Source organism: Elaeis guineensis, chromosome 4 (genome assembly GCF_000442705.2).
Source record: "Elaeis guineensis isolate ETL-2024a chromosome 4, EG11, whole genome shotgun sequence".
Classification (NCBI taxonomy): Eukaryota; Viridiplantae; Streptophyta; class Magnoliopsida; order Arecales; family Arecaceae; genus Elaeis; species Elaeis guineensis.
Genome location: NC_025996.2, coordinates 132,970,657 through 132,980,650, shown reverse-complemented (window position 1 = coordinate 132,980,650; position 9,994 = coordinate 132,970,657). Strand labels below are relative to the sequence as shown.

The window sequence follows — 9,994 nt, the reverse complement described above, 5'->3', positions numbered from 1 at the left end:
TGTACCTTTACCTGGCTACCTCTTCGGAGGCAGTTAGTTCGGTGCTCGTCCGAGAGAATGAGAACTGAGTTCACCAACCGATATATTATGTCAGCAAAGTGCTTCACGAAGCTGAGACTCGATACTCGAAGGCAGAGAAAATAATTTTTGCTCTGGTCATTTCATCACAGCGGCTCCGTCCGTACTTTCAGGCACATGCTATCGTGGTCCTCACCGACCAACCCCTGAGAGCAATCCTGCACCGTCCTGACACATCGGGACGACTGGCAAAATGGACTGTGAGACTGAGCGAATTTGACATCCAATACCGGTCGCGGCCTGCTCTCAAAGCCCAGATTCTGGCCGACTTTGTCGCCGAATGCTCGATGACCGACCGACCGTCGGAAAAAGGGGGCCTCGAGGAGGTCGGGACCTCTGAATGTGACCCCGATTCAACCTGGGTGTTGCACATCGATGGAGCCTCCAACGCTCGAGGGAGCAGGGCCAATTTTCTGCTCACCAACTCAGAGGGAGTGGTTTACCGAACACGCCCTCTGATTCGACTTCAAGGCCTCCAACAATCAGGCCGAATATGAGGCGCTCGTCGCGGGCTTGAGGTTGGCACTGGAGCTCGGGGTCGACCGACTCAAAGTCTCTCCGACTCTCAACTAATCGTAGGGCAAATTCCAAGGTGAGTTCGAGGCGCGGGATCCGACCATGGCCAAATACCACTAAAAAGTAAAGATCTCATGGCACCCTTCAAGTACTTCGAGATCTTCCACATCCCCAGGGTGAAAAATGCTCGGGCCGATGCGCTCTCTAGGCTTGCGACATCCGACTACGGCACCTTGGGCCGAACGTTCGTAGAAAGTCTTGAACGATCGAGCATCGACAAGGTCGAAGAGGTGCTGTGATGCGTAGTCGTTGATAGCACCAAAAATAACTCTACTCACTACGTAGGTAGGATGAGTCGAGATCGTATCCTCAGGGACCTTGGGCTAAGTTGAGATTGCAAGGTAAAAGAAAGAAGCGTTGTTTTTGATTTAAAAAATAAATTATCGTAAAATTGAGGTAATTAAAAAATAAAGAGCTCGGGAGTTTTGAATTAATTTGCACTAGCAGAGTTGTATCTCTTTTTTAACTAAATAGATGTGATTAATCTTAGGAAAAATACCTGTCTTTCCTCGGCACGCTCCGTACCCGTAGATCACGGCGCGTCTCCGGAAAGACTAGGTAACAACTCTTCTTTCCTCGGCACGCCCCGTATCCGTAGATCACGACGCGTCTCCGGAAAGTAAAAGTTGTTCCTAATATTAATCTAACAAGAAAGCATAAATAAAAGCATATGATAGGGAGCAAATAAAGAACTCATGATAATTTAAATAAAAAGCATAATCTTTATTGCATATAAAGAAATACAGGAAAGTTTAGAACAATAAACCATCTCTGTGTCGTTACAAAATTTCTTCTCCACTCCCGAGACTGCTAGCCTAGCTGCTCATGAAGTAGTCCCTTTCTATTCCTCTATGCAAGGCTTTAGAAGAATTTCTGGGCTCCCCCTCTAATGGGAGTACAAAAGCCTTTTTATAGATATTAGGGGGGAGGAGTTTTACATGGTTTTCCGATGTGGGACTAAAAAAAAATACAAATCTTTCCACTTGAAATATTTCCAAATAAAAATTTAATTTGCTCGCCACTGTGTCTGCGGTGCGCGCCTACCCGCATCCTGCCCGCGTCCTGCCCGTGTCCGTGCCGCGTCCCGCGTCCGTCCCTGCGTCGCCCCCGCGTGTTCACGCGCGTTCACGCGCGCCTGGTTCTTCATTTGAATTCACACGCGCCATCTTTTTTCTTTTGAATTCATATCACGCGCCAAAGGATTCACGCACGCCCAGGAACCAAAAAAATTCACGTGAAACCCTTTTCCCTTTTTTTTTTATATATTCCAAAAAGAAACAAAAGTTCCTTCATAATGACATCTATATCCTTTTTGGATTCCTTGCATAGTATCTTCATTTTCTATAATACCGGATGCGTCTTTCTTTTATTTTAATTTTATTTTAAGTCCAATTTTCTTCAAACTTGAATCTTTTTGATCTATGAATCGGACTCTTTGTATCGGCGATCACCTTTCCTGTAAAACATAGAAAGAAACATCAAATTCTTAATAAATAAGATAAATTAAATATAATTTCTTAATTTAAAATACTTAAATTAAGTGTTTATCACACCCCCCAACTTGCATTTTGCTCGTCCTCGAGTAAAATAGATATATCAGCATTGTGTACCGACTTGATTTTGAATAAAAAGTAGATTAGGCATCCCAAAAGGTAGATGTTACTTGGTCAGACCATTAAAGAGATATTTCATTGGATTATCAATTTGACCCAATTAGTGGCTGAGTTTAACTAAAAAAAATTTCAGAGCTTTTCTTTCACCAACTCCCCACTTTACTCTTTAAATCCTCTAACTTAATGGAAAAAGGTTTATTATCTTCTTGCAATTTAGTCCCTTTTTTTTTTTTTTTTTTTTATATATATATATATAACATTGCCTACCTTTTTACGCGAACCACAACGCTTACTTAGGCGAAAGGGCCCGGTTACTCAGTAGGAGACCAATGTTTTTTTCTCTCTCTTTTTTTTTTTTTTTTTTTTTTTTTTTTTTTTTAAGGAGAAGTTTTGCATACCTCGATCTTTCCACCCAATTTTTCATGAAGCAGATTCTTTATTGAGATCAGTAAGAAGAGGGTTGTAGAATCACTCCTAAAATTTGGTCTAGTTCAAACCCTACCATTCATTGGGTTTTCTTAATAATTTATTCCTCAGTATCTCTAAAATTATCTTGACCGTTAATCATTCATTTATTAGGATGCCTAATTGACTCTTAATCAAAATAAAATTTGAATACACAAAACTAATTATTTCTGACCATACTCGAGGATTTGATTAATTCCCCCCCAACTTAATCTACATTGTCCTCAATGGAGTAGGAAAGCAAAGAAAATAAAAGGAGAGAGTGCACCTGAGATAATTTTGCTTCGGAAGTTGAAGATAGCTTCATTGATTAATAGGCTCTTGTTCTAAATTCCTGCAGCTGCGGTAAAGTAAAAAAAAAAAATATGAAATCATTGGGTTGCCTCCCAACAAGCGCTAAGTTTTACGTCTTCAGCCAGACTGAATTGAGTATTATGGCAGTTTTGGATCCACTAAATCAACAGATTCAATTAATTCTCCATCACTAATTCCATCTATGTAAGGTTTCAATCGTGACCGTTCACTTTAAAAGTGTTCCCCTGTTTAGGTTTTTGAGTTCGATAGCTCCATGAGGAAATACCTGAGTTACAATGAAAGGTCCGTCCCAATGTGAGCGAAGTTTTCCAGGAAACAGACGCAACCTAGAATTGAAGAGCCAAACTTTTTGATTAGGCTCGAACGTTTTTCGTGCAATAAATTTATCATGATATGCTTTAGTTCGAGCCTTATAAATTTTGACACTCTCATATGCTTCATTGCGTAGCTCTTCAAGTTCATTTAATTGGAGTCTCCTATTGGAACCTGCATTTTTCATATCAAAGTTAAATTGCGTATGGCCCAAAATGCACGATGTTCCAATTCCACCGGCAAATGACAAGCTTTTCCGAATACAAGTCGATAGGGAGACATTCCTATGGGTGTTTTAAAAGCAGTACGGTAAGCCCATAATGCATCGTCTAAGCGAAGAGACCAATCCTTTCTATCGGGCCTAACCGTCTTTTCTAGGATATGTTTAATCTCCCTATTTGACACCTCTACCTGACCATTAGTTTGGGGGTGATATGGTGTGGCCACTTTGTGTGAAATATTATATTTTTTCATAAGTGCTTCAAAGTGTTTATTCGTAAAATGAGTCCCCCCATCACTAATGATCACCCTTGGGAAGCCAAATCGACTAATGATGTTTCGTTGGATAAAACTAATTACAATTTTATTATCATTAGTCCGTGTAGCTATTGCTTCCACCCATTTTGATACGTAATCAACTGCCACCAGAATATATTCAAATCCAAATGAGGCTGGAAAAGGTCCCATGAAATCAATCCCCCAAACATCGAAGATTTCTACTACTAAAATGGGGGTCAGCGGCATCATATCCTTCTTGGATAAATTTCCTGTTTGCTGACATCGCAGACAACTTCGGCCAAATTCATGTGCATCCTTGAAAAGCGTTGGCCAATAAAACCCACTCTGCAGTACTTTTGCTGCAGTTTTTCTTCCACTAAAATGTCCCCCACATGCCGAAGAATGGCAAAAAGTGAGAATGCTTTGGAATTCACTCTCGGGGACACAACGGCGAATAACTTGGTCAGGACAGTATTTGAATAGTTCAGGTTCTTCCCAGAAATAATGTTTAATTTGTGAGAAAAATCGATCCTTTTCTTGTTTTGTCCAGTGAGAAGGTACTTGTCCTGTTGACAAGTAATTGACAATATGGGCAAACCATGGAGGACGGCTAGAGGAGATTGCGAAAAGTTGTTCATCAGGAAATTTTTCTTTGACCTCATCTATGCCTATCGTGTGTTCAACTAAGATCCTGGAGATGTGATCAGCTACCACATTCTCAGAACCCTTCTTATCTCGGATTTCCAGATCAAATTCTTGTAAAAGAAGGATCCATCTGATCAAACGCGGTTTAGTATCTTTCTTTGAGAGGAGATGTTTCAGAGCCGCATGATCAGAGTAAACTAGAACCTTAGACCCTAACAGATATGAACGAAATTTTTCAAGGGCAAACACTACTGCTAGTAGCTCTTTTTCTGTTGTGGTGTAGTTTAATTGGGCATCGGAAAGAGTCTTGCTAGCATAATAGATCACATGTGGCTCCTTATTGATTTTTTGGCCTAAGACGGCACCTATTGCAAAGTCAGAGGCATCACACATAATCTCAAATGGAATGGACCAGTCAGGGGGTTTTATTATGGGTGCTGTTGTCAGGGCTGTTCGTAATGTGTTGAATGCTTTCAAACAGTCTTCATCAAAGACAAAAGGTGTATCCTTAGCCAACAGATTGCACAAGGGTCTTGAAATCTTGCTAAAGTCTTTGATGAAGCGTCTATAAAATCCGGCATGACCTAAGAAAGATCGTATTTGTCGGACCGAAGTAGGGGGTGGTAGTTTTGAAATGACCTCAACTTTGGCTTTATCTACCTCGATCCCTTTTTCAGAAATAATATGTCCTAATACAATTCCTTTTCGCACCATGAAATGGCTCTTTTCCCAACTTAGGACAAGATTTGTCTCCATACACCGTTTAAGAACTTTTGAAAGATTATGGAGACAATCCTCAAAGGTGGTTCCAAACACAGAAAAATCATCCATAAAAACTTCAAGACATTTGTCCACCATATCCGAAAAAATGGCCAGTATGCACCGTTGAAATGTAGCAGGTGCATTGCAAAGCCCAAATGGCATACGCCGAAAAGCGAAGGTGCCATAGGGGCAAGTGAAGGTCGTCTTTTCTTGATCATCCGAAAATACAGGTACTTGATTGTACCCTGAATAACCATCAAGAAAACAGTAGAAACTTTGTCCTGCTAACCGTTCTAGGATTTGATCGATGAAGGGCAATGGAAAATGATCCTTCCTAGTAACGGCATTCAGTTTTCTATAATCTATGCATACTCGCCATCCAGATGATATGCGAGTTGGAAGTAGTTCACCTTCTTCGTTCTCCACCACAGTAATACCAGATTTTTTAGGTACTACTTGAGTGGGACTGACCCATTTACTATCGGATATGGGGTAGATGATTCCAGCATCTAACCACTTTACCACCTCTTTCTTTACTACTTCACGCATGTTTGGGTTCAATCTCCTCTGCATATCTCGATGGGGTGTGGCATTTTCCTCAAAATGAATATGATGCATGCAAATGGAGGGGTCAATTCCTTTTAAATCGGCAATGGACCAACCGATAGCCTCTTTATGTTCCTTCAGAATACCAACCAATTGTGCTTCCTGATTAGGGGTCAAGTCTGATGCAATGATTGCCGGGAGGGTGTCATTGAGTCCTAGAAATACATACTTAAGCGTGGCAGGAAGAGGTTTCAATTCTAACGTAGGTGGTGATTCTAAAGATGGGACTATTGGTGTACTGGCTAATGTGGGCAATGGCTCATACTTGATTGTCCATGGAGGAGTGGTTTTATCATGTGGTGTATCTAACAAGATGTTAACTTCTTTCCTATATTCCTCAAAGTCACACACTCCAGAGTGAGCCAAGCAAGTATCTGAGGGGTCTGGTGCTAGAATTATGGGTGTTGCATCTTCTATAATATCTTCTAGTGTATCTACTTCGAAGCAACTATCCATTGATGGTCCTTGGGAAGCACCAAACACATTCAATCTTAGTTTCTTATTCCCAAACGATACGTCCATGACTCCTGTCCTACAATTAATGCATGCATTTGCCGTAGCTAGGAAGGGTCGTCCTAAGATAATGGGAATTTGTCTGGGGTTGCCACTTAATTCCATATCGAGAACCAGAAAATCAACTGGAAAGTAAAACTCATCTACCTTGACCAAGACATCCTCAAGCATTCCACGTGGTTCCTTAATTGATCTGTCGGCTAACTGCAGTGTGACTGATGTGGGTTTCAGTTCTCCAAATCCAAAAAGTTCATACACCGAACTAGGTAAAAGATTCACACTTGCCCCTAAATCCAAAAGAGCTTTTTCAATGTGATAATCTCCTATAACACAGGAAATGATGGGGGCTCCTGGGTCCTTAAGCTTTGGAGGAGTGGCATGCTGGAAGACAGAACTAGCCTGTTCAGTGAGACGTACTTTCTTTGGGATTTGTGATCTAGATTTACGTTTTTGGGTGCACAAATCCTTCAAAAATTTGGCATAAGCAGGGACCTGTTTGATTGCGTCTAGAAGGGGAAGATTAATTTGGACTTGCTTAAATAATTCCAACATCTCATCGAGTTTTCCTCCCTTCTTATCTGCAGGAATAGGGGCTTTCAGGGCATCCGGAAATGGGGCTTTAGGCAAGTAAGATGATTCCGGTGCAGTTGGTTCCTTCTCTATTTTTAGGTCCTCCTTGTTCTTGGGTGATTTGGATTCGGTTAGAAATTTAGGGTCGGTCTCATTGGTTTTACTAGTGTGTTCAATGACCTTCCCACTTCTCAGAGTCATGATTGATTTGGCATGTTCAGAAAAAGCTTCTGGGGTATTAGAACTCTCAATCACAAATTGCCCTCTTGGGTTGCTCTCTGGTTGGCTAGGTAATTTTCCTCCTTCCCTCCTACTGAATGCAGTTGCTAGTTGACCTATTTGGGTCTCTAGCTTAGCAATGGATTGTGTGTGGGAGTTAAGGGTCTGAGTGTTGACTTCTAATCTTTCTAGTGCTTTCAGGACTTTTTCCTCAAAAGCTGAACTGTGACCAGTAGTAGATGGTTGAGGAGCATTTTGAAATTGATGGTATGGTCCATGCCTATATGTTGAGTCTTGATATTGAGGTCGAGGTGTGGCAGGACCAACCACTGGTTGTGGTCTCCAAGAAAAATTTGGATGGTTTCTCCAGCCGGGGTCATAAGTGTTCGAATATGGATCGTTTCCTGGTCTGCGAGCTTGTTGGACTTGCTGAACCTGCTCGTGCACAAACTCAGGAAATTGGGGTGCGGCTGGGCATTCACTAACAAAATGGTTCGGACTTGCACACAATGCACAAACTTCTTGGATTGGATTAGGTGGAATTGAGGATTGTCCAGTGTTTAGAAGACGATCTAATTTTTGGGACAGTTCATCTACCTTTTGATGGATATCTATGGCATTTCCTACTTCATATATTCCACCTCTTTTTGAGTTTAACATGGGTTTATCTCTAATAGAGGCAGACATATGATGTAATGAATTTTCACTTAAAATTTCAAACAGTTGCCATGCCTCATCCTCACTTTTCAGCATAAATGTCCCACCGCATGATGCATCGACCATGTGTCGATGTCTTTCAGAGAGCCCATCATAAAAACATTGGATTAACTGCCACTTGGGTACAGCATGGTGGGGGCATTTTCTAATAAGGTCTTTTAATCTCTCCCATGTTTCATGAAACATTTCTCCATCTAATTGGGAAAAACTAGTTATGGCTTTCCTTATTTGATTAGTTTTTCCTATGGGAAAATATTTCTTGAGAAACTCTCCTTGCAGCTGGTCCCAGGTTGATATAGTCATGGAATCCAAAGTATGTAGCCAGTATTTGGCTTTGTCCTTAAGTGAAAAAGGGAATAATTTCAACCTAAGAGCATCATCGGAGAAGTTGTGAATTTTTACAGTAGAGCATATCTCAAGAAATTCTTCAAGATGTTTATAAGGGTCTTCATTACTAAGTCCATAAAATGAAGGTAACATTTGGATTATACTGGACTTAATTTCATATTGAGTGGCCTCCACAGGGGGTACTTGAATACAAGGAGAGTAGGTATATGTGGAAGGAGTAAAGTACTCCTTCAATTGCTTGGGTGGATCATTCTCCTGATTTCGATCCATCTTTTTATGTCTGTTGGCTCTAAAGGTTCTTTCTATTTCTGGATCAAAAGGTTGGATTTCTGGTCGTAACGATCTACGGCCAAGCATATACCTTACAATTATACTATAGAGCACACACAGAATTTTTTTTTTTTTTTTTTTTAATATATTTTTATAATAAAGTGAGAAAAAAATGAAGAAAATCTAAAGAGAAGAACCTAAGAATCTTAAATCTATGAAAAGGAAGAAATTAATTAATGTTTAGATGTTAATTGCAATCAACTTAAACAATCATAGACTCTCTATCCTAAGGTTAACTTAGATCTAGACAGCTCCTAACTTTCAAGATTGCTTTTGAGCACTCCAAGCTCAAGACTGACTAATTGACTCAGCCAGGTAAGCGTAAGATGTGGGAGGTTCCCTGCTCGTTGCTTTCCTTAGACACCAACTAAGTTGGCCAGGTCAGTCAACGGAACCAATTGAAAACCACTTTCTTTAATCACTTGCCTTAGACACTGAGCAATTAACCAATCCGCACTCGGTTCAACTCTAGAGCTTTCTTATCCTATTGAGCTCGAAATTCCTAGGGCTGACGTCTAGTTGATTTTAAATTAAGGTCTAGGTTATGCAAATGCAAGGGAGTGATTTGTGGGCCAAGGAAGGGTGATCAAATCCCCACCTTATCTGGTTAATGGGTTATTGCCCTTAAGATTAATTATGGAGATGCAATGCAAATAAACAAGGTGTCCAATCAAGTTAGAAATTTTTATATTTGAGGTTACGCTATTTTAGTTAAGTGTTATGAAATGTCAGTGGTTTTTTTTTTTTTTTTTTTAATATAATTTTATCTTTTTATTTTTTTCATTTAATTTTTTTTTTTAATTTTGCAAGAAAATAAATTTAAGTGATTAAGTCTAAAAAGCAATAAATTACTGGGCTATGAAAAGTAGCAAATTATTCTAAGCAGCAAAATTCTAAATAGTAAATTAGTTATGCAAGGTAATTCTGTAATTATGCAAATAAGATTATCTAGCTAGAAAGTACTGAAAAAAAAAAAAAATTTAAAACGAGAAATAAAAATTGAAAAGTATTTTTTTTTTTTTAAATTTCTTTTTTTTTTTTTAAAAAAAATTTTTTTTTTTAATTCAACCGTGCCAAGATCCCCGGCAACGGCGCCAAAATTTGGTGCGTAGTCGTTGATAGCACCAAAAATAACTCTACTCACTACGTAGGTAGGATGAGTCGAGATCGTATCCTCAGGGACCTTGGGCTAAGTTGAGATTGCAAGGTAAAAGAAAGAAGCGTTGTTTTTGATTTAAAAAATAAATTATCGTAAAATTGAGGTAATTAAAAATAAAGAGCTCGGGAGTTTTGAATTAATTTGCACTAGCAGAGTTGTATCTCTTTTTTAACTAAATAGATGTGATTAATCTTAGGAAAAATACTTGTCTTTCCTCGGCACGCTCCGTACCCGTAGATCACGGCGCGTCTCCGGAAAGACTAGGTAC

General features: G+C 39.8%; 1 non-coding gene across 1 annotated transcript; it reads left to right on the top strand.

The window, feature by feature from the left end:
- The first annotated feature begins 8,014 nt into the window (after window positions 1–8,014).
- LOC140857693 (small nucleolar RNA R71) lies at window positions 8,015–8,120 on the top strand. The gene has a single exon (XR_012141185.1). It is a non-coding gene; the product is annotated as a small nucleolar RNA R71 (small nucleolar RNA).
- The last annotated feature ends 1,874 nt before the right edge of the window (window positions 8,121–9,994 follow it).